Here is a 14,991-nt window from a genome sequence, read left to right on the forward strand (position 1 = left end):
ACACCGCCCACCTCCTCCTCTCCCTGGGAGGGGTTGGGGTCTGGGAGGCCAGAGACAATGAATCATTGAGGTCCCCAGCAGCCTTGGAGGGGGAAGGCTCCGATCTATCTCTTCACCCAGGGCCTTTGCCCTCACCACTGCAGGAGAAAGCAGGATCCCTGGGGACTTGCAGAGGTGGGGCGTGGGAACGGGAAGAAAGCTGCATAAGAAAGAGACAGTGAGAGTCTGTAAAGAAATGCCAGGCTCTGCTGCCCATGCGTCTCCAGCCAACGGGCCAGCGGCAGATCTGCCAACTCCCCCAGGAGAAGGAGCAGCACTCTGACAGAGAAAAACAGTGTGGCTCCTGATTCCCAGAATCACAGAAATTGGGGGTGGGAGAGGCCTGCAAGACCACGCAATCTTCTGCACCTTCCCACATGCTATAGCCCCTCCTGGGAATGGCTCTGGTGCTGGGTCCCATTTCATGTTCCCTTGGGGGACCCACTCCCAGCCTAACAGTTTACTGTGGAAGAAGCTGCACATGGGGTGCTTGGGTGGCTCCGACTCTTGATTGTGGCTGAGATCATGCTGTCTGGGTCGTGAGACTGAGCTGCGAGACTGAGCTGCGCATTAACTCCGCACTGAAGGCAGAGCCTGCTTGGGATTCTCTCTCCCCGCTCTCTCTGCCCCTCCCCCACACTTGCTCTCATTCTCTCTGTCTCAAAAAAAAAAAAAAAAAAAAGAAAGAAAGAAAGAAAAAAGAAAAAGAAAAGAAATTGCCCTGATGGTCACTTCACCCTTTTGGTTTCGGTGTCCTGGCCTTTTCTCATTCCTAAGCAATTACTTTTTACTGAAAGGCTACTGGGTACCCGGTACTTCTCAGTGGCAGGTAATTTCATCTGCTTTTGAAAGAAATGGACACTTTGCAAGAAGGGGAATGCCTAGTTGGAGGCCACACAGCTAATGAGTAGAGGAGCAGGGTCCACAGTACTGTGATTTTGTTATCATACAATTCTGCTACCTTAGGGGAAAACCTTAGGGTCAGAGTCAGGTGGTGGTCTTGGGTTCCAATCTTGACTCCCCACTTGCTCTTTGTATGGCTGCATGAGGAACCCCACCTCCTGATTTCCAGGTTTTTCAATTGTGAAATGGAAATAATGCCTACTTGGAGGGACTAAAACAGGGTAGGTCTGCCACCAGTGTCCACTCTCCAAATGCGCACTCTGCCCCTTCCTCGCCCTGCCACCCCATCACTTGTCTTGCACACTCTCTCCTTCCTGGCTTCTCAGGATAAGCCTGGTAGAAGGAGGGAGGGAGAGGAGGAGACGATCTAGGTCCCCCTCCCCACCCCAGGCAACATGGTAGAGTGAGAAGAACCCCACAACATGCATGCAGTGATCATTTATTCTGCTGAACTGTTTTCAGACTCTCTCTCTGCATTTAAGCAAGTCCACCTGCTTCCTCAGGGTGTGTAGATCCACCAATTCAATGACTTTCCAATTTCCTGTGAAGGTGATGAATTTGGGAAACTTCTGCCCTGCTTATTAAAATGCAGATGCTCAGGCCCCATTAGCAGAAAGCCTGATTCCTGGGCAGGGCCCAGGAATGTGCATTTTGTCGAGCTTTCTCTACTAGATTCCAATACCAGTTCCTTGGACTCCACTTTAAGAACCATTGTACAACCAGCCAAATGGAAAGGAGCAGGAGGCAGACAGCTGCAACACAGGATGCTACATGATTTTATTTTATGTAGTTTTAAAATAAGTGAAAATTTTAGTGACATATACTAAACAAATTTGAACTTGCTGAGATGTTGTATGTTCAAAGTCTGTCTCTAGCACTTACTGCCTGTAGGGCTTTAGAGCAATAATTATTTCCTCTCTGAGCTTGTTTCCTCATTTGTAAATGAAGGACAATTGATAGAATCAAAGGAGGTCATATATATGGTCATATTTGATAGACTATAAAGTCATATATAAACATCAGATGTTATATTAAGATGGGCAGTTTTTTTCTGGGACATTCCTACCATAGGCCAACTCACCTTTCTCTGTCTCATGGATTTCTGCAGTACCCTCCTCACCGGTCTCCTTGCTTCTGCCATCACCCACGTCTCAATTGCTATATAACAAACTTCCCCATAACGTAGTGGCAGCTTAAAGCCACAACCATTTTTATTTGCTTGCAATCTATGGGTCAGGAATCTGGACTTGGTCAGGCAGTACTTCTGCTGCAAGCAGTGTTGGTTGGGCTTGCATGCAGCTTGTGGCTTGGCTGGGCTGGAAGGCCCAAGTAGGCTTCATACTCAGGCTTGGTACCTCAGTGTCCCTCCACCTGACTGACCCCTCTTTCTCCACATGGCTAATCCACTTCCTCATAGGAGTGCAGTCTCAGGAGAGTCAGACTTCTCATATGGCAGCTGGTTTTCAAGAGGTCAGGTTACAAGAGGGGTGGAAGGTGTCAGTGTCTTCAAGGCAGAGTTAGAAGGTACACAACATTACTGCTGCCATGTTCTAGTGGCCAGAGACAGGCACAGGGGAAAACTAGATTTAAGGAGACCCCATCTCTTGATGAAAACAGCAGTGGAGAGTCTGAGGACACATTAATTCCCCTTCAATCCATACTCCAAACAGCAACCAAAGTGATTCTTCCAAAATTTAATCAGATACCAAGCCCATGTTTAAAATCTGCCAAAGATTTCCCATCCTTCTTAGAGTGAAATTCACAGTCCTAACCATGGTCTGCAAGGCCCCTACAAAAGTGTTCCTTATCTGTCTCCAGCATGAAAATATAAGCTCTTTGAGTATACGAATCTCACCTGTTTTACAAGTCACTATATCCCTAGTGCTTATAATAGTGGCTGGCACTATTTTGGTTGAATGAGTGACTGATTCTTATATTCCTCCTTTTGTTTTATTTTCTTTGTTTAAGCCCACTTCCCTGTCACCAGGCTGAGAGGTCCTCAAGGGTAGACATGTTGCTTTCATCATTGCAGCTAGCTGGCACCTAGCATTGTACGTGATAACCATTGGGCTTGAGTCCTACCCTTTGTTTGAAGCCTCAGGCTTATGCTTTCAGAAATTCTTATTGTCCTTCTTTGTTCTGAAACATATATTGATCTCTTACTATTCTCCATATAATAAGCTAGTGAGTTACATCCATCTTATCATTTATTTTTTTTAAAGATTTTATTTATTTATTTGAGAGAGCAAGAACAGAGAGAGCGAGAGAGAGAGCACGAACGGCGAAGGGCAGAGGCAAACTGAGAAGCAGACTCCCCACTGAGCAGGGAGCCTGACTCGGGGCTCGATCCTAGGACCTTGAGATCATGACCTGAGCCGAAGGCAGACGCTTAACCAACTGAGCCACCCAGGTGCCCCGTAACTTATCATTTCATTTAATCCTCAACACAACTCATGATATGATATGTCCTGTTGTGATCCCCCTATTACAGATGTGAAAACTGAGTCAAAGAATAGCTGAAAAGCTTGCCCAAGGTCACACAGAAAGTGGAAGAGCCAGGATTTAAACCCAGGCAGGCTAATTCTAATGCCTGCTCTTAACAGCTAAACCATACTGCTTCCCACATGATGTAATCATTGATTGTGGCTGGTCTGTTTGGTGCCATCTTATAACCATTCTGTGCTGGCACAGCCTATTTCCCCAGTTAACTCAAGTTTGTATCTTTCAATCTTTTAAGCCCACTATGTCACTTACACTGTGCAGGCTGATGAATTGTTCTGTGACTCAGTTTCCCTGGATACAAAACAAAGATAATTACAGTGCTTAGTGCAAGGCCTGGTTGAGGAAATGAAATGGGCTTATTCACATAAAACACTTAAAACAGTACCTGCCACAGAGTTAGCTCTCAACAAATCTTACAGTTATTGCCACTGATTTTCCCCAAAGCATGAAACAGCTTTAGCACTGGGGCAGCACTCTGATAAATACTTTTGCCTCTGCTAATAAATGGTGAGATGTGTTTACCTGCTGTGAAGCTACCTGTGTTTTACCATCGCAGGATGTCCACTACCACCACATAAAGAGCTTTTGTGTCCTGACACACTTTCCGATTCTTTACATTGTCATACTCATTCTTTCACATTAGGCTAGTGTGAACTGAATGCCTGTCTTGTGCCAGGCTTTCTGCAAGGTTTTTCCAGTACACTGTGTCACTTTATATGCTTGTCCCCATATCACAGATGAAGAAATTGAAGCCCTCAGAGCTTATGTGACTTGTCTAAGGAGCTCAGCAAAAAAACAAAAAACCTAACTGGTCCTCCCCATTCTCCCTGCCCACTCCAGTCTATTCTGTACATAGCAGCCAGGGTAAGTTTTCCTTTTTTTTTTTTTTCTTTCTTTCCTTCTTTCCATCCTTCCTTCCTTCCTTTCTAACTAATAGACTTTAATTTTTAATTTTTTTATTAAGATTTTTATTTATTTATTCATGAGAGACACATAGAGAGAGGCAGAGACACAGGCAGAGGGAGAAGCAAACTCCTTGAGGGGAGCCCAATGTGGAACTTGATCCTGGGACTCCAGGATCATGTCCCGAGACAAAGGCAAACGCTCAACCACTGAGCCACCCAGGTGCCCCTAGGCTTTACTTTTATAGAGAGGTTTTAGGCTTACAGCAGAATTCAGCAGAAGGTACAGAAGATTTCCCAAATACCACAGGTGCGCAGCCCCTGCCACTATCAACATCCACCACCAGAGTGTTACATTTGAACTTACACTGACATGTCATAATCATCCAAAGTCCTAGTTTACAGTAGAGTTTACTCTCCTTGTTGCACATTGTGTGGATTTTGATAAATGTATCATGGCGTATATCTACCATGTATCCTATAAAACAGTTTCACTGCCCTAAAAATCCCATGTGCTCTTCCTATTCATTCCTCCCCCCACCCAACCCCTGCCAGCCACTGATCTTTTTATTGTCTCTATAATTTTGCCTTTTTTAAAAAAAATTTTTTTATTGGAGTTCAATTTGCCAACATATAGCATAACCCAGTGCTCATCTCGCCAAGTGCCCCCGTAGTTTTGCCTTTTGCAGGATATTGTATAGTTAAGATCATGCAATGTGTATCCTTTTTATTTTTTTATTTTTACTTTTTAAAATATTTAATTTATTTATTCATGAGAGACACAGAGAGAGGCAGAGACACAGGCACAGGGAGAAGCAGGCTCCCTGTGGGGAATCTGATACAGGACTTGATCCCAGGACCCTGGGATCACGCCCTGAGCCGAAGGCAGACGCTCAACCACTGAGCCACCCGGTCGTCCCTGTGTACCCTCTTTAGAATCAACCTTTTAATACTCTGGTTTGATGATGTCACTACGTCAGTCAAAATCCTTTCATGAGGCTATGTGCTCTAGTCCCTGCCCACCCCACCCCTGGCTGCCTCCTCAGTGTCACCAGCTTTTCCTCAGGTCTTCAATCCATTTTTTTCCAATCACTGGTCTTCACAAATTCTGTTCCCTCTGCCTGGAAAGTTGTTTCCTCCCTATTTCACCTAGAAAATTTCTGCTCTGCTTTCAGGTCTCCGGTCAAGTGTCACTCCTCTAGAGAAATCACTTAAACCCTCCTATATGATATTCACTACACCTGGTCCTCAGTGGGCTTGCAGCCAGTCTTCATTACGTGAAAGGACCTATCTGTGGAGCTATTTTAAGCTCTTACTATGTCTCGGGCACTATGCTGGGCACTTTGCATTTGTTATATCTAATTCTTACATCCTCCCTGTATGATCAGTATGATAAGCTTGGGAAATTGAGGCTCAGAAGGGTTCAGTATCTTACCGAATGTCCAACAACTCACAAGGGGTGGGGTTGGCTTTTGAATCCAGCTCTGGCTGAATGTAAAGATTATGTTCTTAAAACGATACCACCCCCCCTGCCTTTTCTTAATGCTGGAGCCAGTGCTTGAGCCTCTGTTGGTGGCAGGGCACAGGGGCTCTCTGGGTGGGTGGGCTGGTGACTACCCATTTCCTTGGGTCAGAGGTCAGGGGAGAGGTTGTTGCCATTTTAATAACATGCAACAGCAGCTCTGCAGTTGGGCAATTGGAGCATTTGTTCACCATATGACGGTTTGGCTTCCATTCAGCTCCCCAGAGAGAGCTATACAGCCATCTTTTATTACCACCCTCCATGCTGAGAGAAAAAAACATAAAGAGATAAAGTGACTGTGTGGCTTGCCTTTGCTTTGGGCGCTTGGGATTACCCAGAGCTTCCTGACTGCACAGCCTGGCTGCATGGTCCCTCCTCTCATCCAGGGCTACTACATGCATCAGGGCAAGTCTGAGACCATCCTTTGTCTCTCATCCAGCCAAATTTATGCTCTCCCTGTGCTTCTCTGTACCAAATACTAAGGCGAGAAAAGTAAGGGTCATTGTGTAAGATTGTGCGGCTTGTGCACTGCTCAAAGGCACGTGGTACCCTTGGAGGGTCTGCCTCTTCTCTCTGTTCACCTGTACTTCTGGCCTTTTTCTGATTTACACAAAGATGTCTATGTCAGTAGGAAAGGCTGGTGAATGTGGCGTGGAGAAAAAAAACCCTGTCAGATAGACTTGGGCTCTGGCAACCACACATCTCCCAGTCTCTGCTTGCGACCTTCATTCACTAATATGCCCAGACTCTGGACCTGTGATACCAAAATTCATATGGGCATAAATTACTGTAGTAATCATTAACTTCCCTTCCACCTAGGCTTAGAATTCCTTATGCAGATTATTATGACTAAGACTCTGACCTTCAGGGTCAATAGCAAAGCAGTTTGTGTTAAGACCACAGTCTGTGCAGTTGAGCAAACTTGGATTCAGGTCCTCCTTCTGTCATTTATGAGCTGTGTGACTTAGGGTCACTCACTTCCCCTCTCCATGCCTCAGTTCCCTCACCTGTGAAACAGACTTATGCTTACAACGATTAAATATATAATTTATGCAGTCATGATAAAAATGGCTAACTACATCCTGCTGCTGTTATAGGCACTATAGAGATTAATTTCTTTAGTCCTCTGAACAACCTATTTTCCAGATGAAGAATCTGAAGCATAGAGAGATTAACCAACTTGCCCAAGGTCACACAGCTGCTAAATTGGTGAAGCTGGGATCTAAATCATGGCTCTCTCTTAACTCTCAAAGTAATGCACGTGGAAGTGAATTCCAGCCCCTGGCACAAAGAAAGTTTTCAGTAAATAAAAGTTATTGCTTTTATCAGCAATGGCAGTGACAGCTACCAGGGTCAGAGGCTGCCAGGGCATGAGATTCTGTAGATCAGCTGTCATGTCATGTGGTTCTTGAACCCCATTCCACAGAGGTACCTCCTGGTCTCTTTCAAATTGTTGGGTCTGAGAGCTGAGTGGGCAGGATTCCCTCTCCCCCCTTCACACTCAACCATCTTTATCCAGAGAATCAGTTCCAATTTCATTTATATATTAAAATTCCAAGTGAAAATTTGTTTTAAAAAGAGCTCTGCTGCCGAGCAAGAGTTTAAAAACACATGGCCCACCTTAACCCATTCATTTTTAAGTAAATATGCCATAGAGAGGGGAGGTACCTTGCTCAAAGATATGCAGCGAGTGAGTTGAAGACCATGCCAGGACAGAGCTACTTCTTGATTCCCAGAGCAGTGGCTTTTTGCTAAGCGTCTTTCAGGGTCTTGTTTTTTGCTAAGCTTCTTTCAGGGTCTTGTTTTTTTCCTCAAGTGCAACCTGGAGAATGTATTTTGCTCACATTTCCCAGAGCCCCTCATTCCAACACACTTCCTCTCAGTTTCTGAGCACACTGCCTATGTCTGTGTCTGACCTGGGTGCACCCTCTCATGTGAATGCTGACAGGTGCTCCCAGTCCCAGGCAGTCTGACCCTGGCACCACCCTGTTTCTCAAAGGCAAGTCCATGAGGCTGACTTCACACTGCTGGCTCCATCTCTCGCTGTGCAGGTCAGACCTGAGCGCAGAGAGGAGGGAGGGCTGACAGGTTCATAGTGTTAATGGGATACATTTGAGAAATGCTAAACCAACAGTGTTTGGAAATTCAGGCCAGCAGCCAGGCATAGAGCCGGCCAAATTTCAGCTGGGGTGGGAGGGGGTGGTTATTCTGAGGCGGAATTAGTGTCTTTTAAAAAACTGGATGAAGACATTGTTTATTCAAGACCCTGGGAGCACAAAGATAAAACATGCATAATGGATTTGGGGTCTTTCAGCAGACAGCTCTCCTAAACTGTCTCCATCATAACAAAGAGTTGCAGCCATCCGCTGAGGCCTGTTCAGTGGCCTGTGCTTGCTAGCTGTGCATAGATCCTCTCCCCCTGTGGTAAACTGTATGGCATAGGTTAGGAGGCTGAGGTTCAGAGAGGTGAAGGAACTCATTCAAGGTCACATAGCTGATGGGTGAGAAGGAGCTAGGATTTAACCAGGTTTCTCCCAACTCTCAAATCTCCATTCTTGATTGAGACTAGGTCCTAAGGCTAGGATCCTGCCCTCTAGTGTCAAGGGCAAAACAACTTAGGTAGAGTGTTTAACCATTGGATTTAGATGAAGACCATTGAGTTTATCTAATCTGGGATGGACAGCATACTGGGTACAGATAATTAAGGCGTCCTTAGAACACTTTAAGCCTTCCCATCAACTTAGGCTATCAGGGCAGGTTACCATAGCAACAAGACCCTGTGAGTCTTGGGTTGTAATGGATATGACAGAAAGGTTAGACATTCCCAGTTAGGGTCCATCTAATCGTTCCTCTAGACTTCATCACAATATGATATGCTAAGGCTTGAGCATTCATTCATTCAGTGAACATTTATGGAGGACCTTCCCTGGGCCAGGCATTGTGCCAAACTCTGGGAAACAAGAAAGTATTGGCATTCATCGAGGAGTCTGTAGCCAGGGAGAGTTGAAAAGTAATAGTCTTCAGAGACACACCTGAGTGCCTAATCCATCTCTGTTCCCTTAACTTCACTCTCTGAGCTTCTGTGCTGATCACAGGGTATTCTACAGTGGTTGAGGGTTGGGCTTATCAAACTTCATCTATTAAGGGCCAGATAGCAATTATTTTCAGCTTTGCAACTTATATGGTCTCTGTCACTACCACTACACTTTATCATTGTGGCATGAAAGTAGACCTACATAATGCGTAAATGGATGAGTATGGTTGTGTGCCAATTAAACTTTATTTATAAAAACAGGTGGTGGACTGGATTTGGCCAGATTTGGCCTATGGGTTGTAGTTTACATACTTACATACTTCTCTGGTTAAAAGAGTATGGCCTTTGGAGTGTGGCTGCCTGGGTTCAGATTTTAGCTCTGCCTTTTACTGGTTGTGTTGACCTTGGACAAATTATAAAACTTGTGCTTTATAATTTGTGCTTTAGTTTTACCATATGTAAAATGGGGATGATTTCTGACAACAATGAGGTTGTGAGAAATAAAATAATATTTGTAAGGTACTTATAAAAACAGTGTCTGGCATATTGTCAGCCTTCATAATCGTTAGCCACCCAGAGGGAGATTAGTGTATGTGAAACAGTAATGGTATTAATACCTCCCTTTTGGGGCCATTGTGCTAAGGGTGATATCATTTGTTATTGTGAGCTCCATTAGGGCATGCGTTTTTTGAGTGTTTTGCTTTTATATTATTGCCCTCTAATAAAAATTTATTTACAAAAACAGGTGGCCAACCCATAGACCATAGATTGATGATTTGGTTTCTTTAAATATTCCATTTAAATATTATTTATCTTGATTACTGAATTTTAGGGCACCTCTCCCACAAGTTTTATGCCCAAGTTGAATGCTTCACTTACCTCATCCTAGTCCTGGGCTGGCCAGAGCTTACTTAGAACAGTTACTGGCACATAGAGGACATTCAGTGAAAGTCTGTTTAATGCCTGAAGTGCCTGGGCAGAGAATCCAGCACCCAGTGGGTTTTCCATAAATGGAACCTCCCTGCAGTGTGTGTGTGTCACTGGGATTAAGAGCTCCAGTTTGGGAGCCAGATGGCCTGGGTCAGTATTTGGATCAGCCACTTACTGTGTGACTTTTAAAAGTTTCTTAGCCTCTCTATGCCTCAATTTCTTTATATGTAATATGAAGCTAATGGTAGTGCCTATACTATAGGGATGCAGTGCGGATTTTAAATGAGTTGATCCATCTAGTGTTTAGAAGAATATGGGCAGGTGGTGAGCACAAGAGATATTAACCTTTTGATTATTTTTTCCCTACGTTTAAGGATCACTGATGGGCAAAATGGCAGAAATGAGTAGTGCTACTAAGGAAGAACTGGGTGTAATTATTTCAGAGAAGTGGGGTTTTCACTTGTTAAACCTTGGTGAGCGTCACAACTGTCTAATGAGCTATTCTAACATGCAGATTCCTGTTCTCCCCTCCCGAGGATTTAGATTCATTATGTTGTGGCCTGAGAATCTCCTTTTCCAACATGCCAGGTGCATGTGATGCAGGGGGTCCCAGGAGCACACGTTGAGAAACTCCAGATCTTCAGTTTCCAGGGAATGGCTTCTCTCAGGCCTTGCAGCTTCCTGAGAACAGGCAGATCAGCCACTTCCTGTCTCCTTTCCTCCCTCCTTGTCCCTGGAGGAGGCTCTGCTTCCAGATGGGGTCAGTTCATTTCAGCTGCTCCCAAGCCTGTCCCCAAGGCCTCCAGCTGTGCAAACCTCTGGCTGAATTGTCTCAGAGACTTGTCAGCTAGTGTGTTGAGGACTCTGTTGATGCCTGCCCTGCTGCACACCTCTGCTGAATATGGGACCTCTCAGCCAGGGGCACCCTGCAAGCTGAGCTTTCCCCAGCAATCTGACTGTTATTCTTGACTGTCAAAGGGCAGGATGCCAGTATCTCTCCTTCAAGAGCTGGGAAAGTGAGAACAGCTAGAAGAGTTGGGCAGAAAAAAAAAAAAAAAAAGAGTTGGGCAGAGCTGTGCCTAGAGTGGAGCAGGGGCAAAGGGGAAGGCATGCGGGTTCTGCAGCCATACAGACCTGCTTCACATTACCTGAGTGGGGGCTTTGGATTAGTGAATTAATATCCATGTGCCTCTTGTATCACTCTTCTTTGCACAAGGACATTCTTGTCCCCTTAGCAGAGCTCCTATGAGTGTGAAATGAAGTATGAAGACAAAGCACCTCACTAGTGTCTGGGATGCAGCAAGTGCCTGGAATTTAATTGCGCGCATAGAGAATCAGTAATTGGAGGCAGGTCAGGGGAGATAAAGTGGAGGTTTTCCCTCTGCTAACTGACCATCTAGACTCCATGCCTCACTCTCTAGGATGTTTCTTAGTTTTGTACATGTAGTAGTTGTCTTCCCAACTAGGTTGTAGGCTCAATGAAGTCACAAGCTAACAGAATATTCTACATCGGCTTGCCACCCACCTAAAGCATATTGAATACTAACTTTTTGTGAAAAGCAACTAACAGTGAAGAATTCCAATTGCTCTTTTATTTTTCCCCAAAAAAATCTTATTCCTTTTCATTTTGTGACTAAATGAAATAATGTGGAAAAATGACCCATCCTGGAACCAAAATAATTGCTTTTTTGAATGAGATTATAGCAAGTTATAGCTGACAAGAAACTCTCAAGTTCATCTGATTCCACCCTGTGGGGTTACAGATGAGAAAACCAAAACTCAGAGAAGGGAAGTGGCTTGCAATTGGGGGATCCTCCTCTGAATCACAGAACATAGAAAACTATGAGAGTGTCTGTTTTCACAGTTCTCCCAGGCATGGTACATAACTCGTACCCTTGCAGATGGATAGGAGAGAAGTTAACTCATCACATACAAGGATGCCTTTGGATTAAGGGCTTAATTTTCTCCCACAACTGGTTGAGAAGGGTACCTGTTACTATATAATGGGTACCAGAGCTGTGGCTAGCCCAGACACCCTCCCATAGTAGATGAGAGTCACAGCCCAGTGGTTAGTGGTGTGGAAGAAGGGACTGACCCATCACTTGCCCAAATGCTTTGTAAAATCCAAAGACCCTACAAACATAAAGGGTTCTTTGTTTATTTGGAAGAGGGTGGAAAACTATTAGATGTAAAGGCGAAAGGCCTCTAAAACACATGTCCTGGTCTTATTGTGTATCAGAGTAGGCTAATTGTTGTGGGAAAACAAACTAGGTGGCCTGATGCAAAAGAAGCCCATTTCTCACTCAAGAGTTCCATGTGGCAGAACTTTGTCAGTTTACTCAGGTGCCCAGGTGGGCCCCTCTCATCTTGTGGCTCCATCCTCCCTAGGTCCTCAGAATCCTCTGCAGGCTGTCTGCATCTGCTAGCTGATGAGAAAGAGAAGGAAGCAGACTCTATGGAAAGATCTAGGTCCATGCATCATTCTCACTAGCATTTCATTCCTTCCAGAGGCCTGAACTCAGCCACATGGCTGCCCCCAACCACAAGGGCTGTTGGGAAAAGTAGTCCAGCTTGGTGCCCAGGTGGAAAAGGAAATAAGTTTGGCCAGCAGGTATCTAGTTCCTGTAATGCTTTGTAATTGCAAACAAACTTTCTGCTATTACCCATCTTTAAACCCAGGGAATAAGTCCTGCTTGCAATACAGGATTGTTCCAAGGATAAAGAGACATAAAGGCTGTCATGGTGCTCAGAAGCACTACATACAGGTAAACTTCATTGCCTCCTGAATGCCTGGCCCAGAGCCAAGTCTATAGTAGGTGCAAAACAAATGTTGTGGACTTGCTCGTCTTCCCACCAGCCTCCTGAATGCATGCTTTGCCTCCGCTAGCTAGCATTTGATTCACACACACATCTTTTCGACAACTTACCCATTGCAATCAGTCATTGCCGATTTCCCCTGCCAGCTATGAGCTGGAACACAGGAAGGGTTTTATCTGAAGCCTGAGACATCCTGAAAGGATGAGGCCTCCCTTCTTGGGTCCCTGGAAGGCTGCCCATGGCACCTCACATTCTTTTCAGCCTAGCGGCCGATGGTAACCATGAGCTCACTGAGGGGCTTCCGCAGCCAGCTTCTGTTGCTGATGCATGAAGCTCAGGGCTTGTGGTCTGGAGACCTTGGTTATTTTCCTCGATCCCTCCATGAACCTTGATGTTACTCAGAAGGAGGAGGAAAAGGCCCCAGAGATGCTGTCAGAACCTGATCATCAGGGTGTACCTAGCTCACCTTACCATATTTAAGTGAGTGTTATGAATGTTTAAGACAAAAGTCAACTCTCAAATAGCAACAGTAGTAATAGCTTACACTTCTGTAATGTTTACTGTGTGCTAGGCATGTTAGCTTAGTCTCCAAGATAAGCCAATGAAATGGGCATAATTATTTTGCCCATCTTACAAAAAAGAAAATTGAGGCACAAAATGTTCACTGGCCTTACCCAGAATCAATCACAGAAGCATTCCTTTGGTTGAGGCATGGACTCTGTAGTTCACTGTAGTTCTCACTACTCCCTGATGTCTCCCAGACAGAGGCTGAATGTCCATTGCCATTTCTCTGTACAAAAAAAGGCAGTCAGAGTGTGATGCTTTAAGACCATGGACACTGAATCCAGATCACCATAGTTTAAATCCTGGCTCTGCCACGTTTCAGCTATGCAAACTAAGGCAAGTAATAAACCACTCTAAACTTCATCTGTAAAGTCTGTCTAAAATCACTGGCTCTCTGTGCCTCCAAGGGCTGTATTTAATCTAGGCTACTAATGTGCAACTTCTGACTTGAGACATATTCAAATCTACTCCATTCGCCAATAGAAGTGCAAAGGAACCTCTGGCAGATGAAAACAGATGTGGAAATTAGAGCTCAGAAAGTTCAAGTAACTTTTCCCATGGTCAGTGACAGTACCAGACCATCCGTGAGAAGTTGGGTCTATAAATCTGCCCACCAGCTGCATCATCCTTTGATGTGCATGTTTTATAAAAGGCTCTGTTCCCAGAATCTGTGGTGGATGTGTTGGAACAACCTGCACTTACTTGCAGGGTAACTTCAAGCAAGGTACTTCCTGAGCCTTCATTTTCTCATCTAAAAAATGGGCTAATAAAAACTTTTCCATAAAGTTGTGGTCTGGAGGGTTGGCCCATCATGTCTGAAAAACCCATTTTGCCCTCTCACCTTCAGAGAATATCCTTGGGCACAGCCAACTCCCACCCATCTTGCTCATTCCCTTTTAATACTTACTTGCATTTAGAAGCCCTCACTGGCTAGGTTTTCCCTCAGTCAGCCCAGCCTGGGATTTGGGAGCTGTGTGGGCTTCCCTCACAACATTGTTTAGAAATGGCCTATGCCCGTGCTTGTCTCCCAACACCATCCCAGACTCAAGGGCTGCAAATGTCTTGCTCAAGAATTTATCTCTAGCTCCATGCCCTGGGCTCCTACAAAAGAAATGTGTGTTGGGAACAGCAACAACCCAGGGGGTGGCATGGGTGTGCCTCTATTCCCTTCCTATGGTGGGGAGTTTGAAGCAGAGCTGGAATATCTTCCCTGACTATGCTGTGCAACCTCTCAGTTCTTATAGGGCTATCTGGGCCTCAGCAGGCTGCACTATTACATGGCTCTGCTCTCCTCAGAAAAACAAAGATGCTGGGAGGCAGGAACCTGGTTGTCCCTCCCTCAAGCAGTTTCAGCTCTAGCTGGCAAAGCTGTGCCTGGCTCAGAGAATGATTGGGGACTTTGTGAGGCAGAAAGTCAGTGTGGCTATTGGGTTCCAGAATGCAGCATTCAGAACTAGGCATACCTGTGTTTGAATCCTCGCAGGATCACTTCCCAGCTGAGTGCTCTCAGCAAGTTACTGAACTCTCCTGGCCTCAGTTTTCTCATCTGAAAAATGGTAACTGACTTCCGAGGGTTGCCCTGGGGACTAGGAATTAAAATCTGCGATCTTCCAGTGATAAGATAAATAAGGACTAGGGATGTAATGTACAGCCTGATGACTATAGTTACACTGCTGTGTGCTATATATGAAAGTTAAGAGAGTAGATACTGAGAACTCTCATCACAAGGAAAATAACATTTTGTATTTACAGGAGATAACGGATATTTACTAAGCTTA

The 14,991-nt window shown here is 45.0% G+C and overlaps 1 protein-coding gene and 1 long non-coding RNA gene across 7 annotated transcripts in view; one reads left to right on the plus strand and one right to left on the minus strand.

The window, feature by feature from the left end:
• SYN3 (synapsin III) overlaps positions 1–14,991 on the plus strand; it is a 452,538-nt gene that overhangs the window by 96,146 nt on the left and 341,401 nt on the right. The window lies entirely within an intron of this gene.
• LOC112668959 (uncharacterized) overlaps positions 1–14,991 on the minus strand; it is a 32,274-nt gene that overhangs the window by 4,306 nt on the left and 12,977 nt on the right. For 2 of the 3 annotated variants that reach the window (XR_003141974.3, XR_003141973.3), the window contains exon 4: positions 13,324–13,439. This is a non-coding gene — a long non-coding RNA (uncharacterized LOC112668959). Of the gene's footprint in view, positions 1–13,185; positions 13,440–14,991 lie in introns of those variants that run through there. The other variant, XR_007413486.1, reaches the window with a different exon arrangement.

This window comes from Canis lupus, chromosome 10, assembly GCF_003254725.2.
Source record: "Canis lupus dingo isolate Sandy chromosome 10, ASM325472v2, whole genome shotgun sequence".
Classification (NCBI taxonomy): domain Eukaryota; kingdom Metazoa; phylum Chordata; class Mammalia; order Carnivora; family Canidae; genus Canis; species Canis lupus.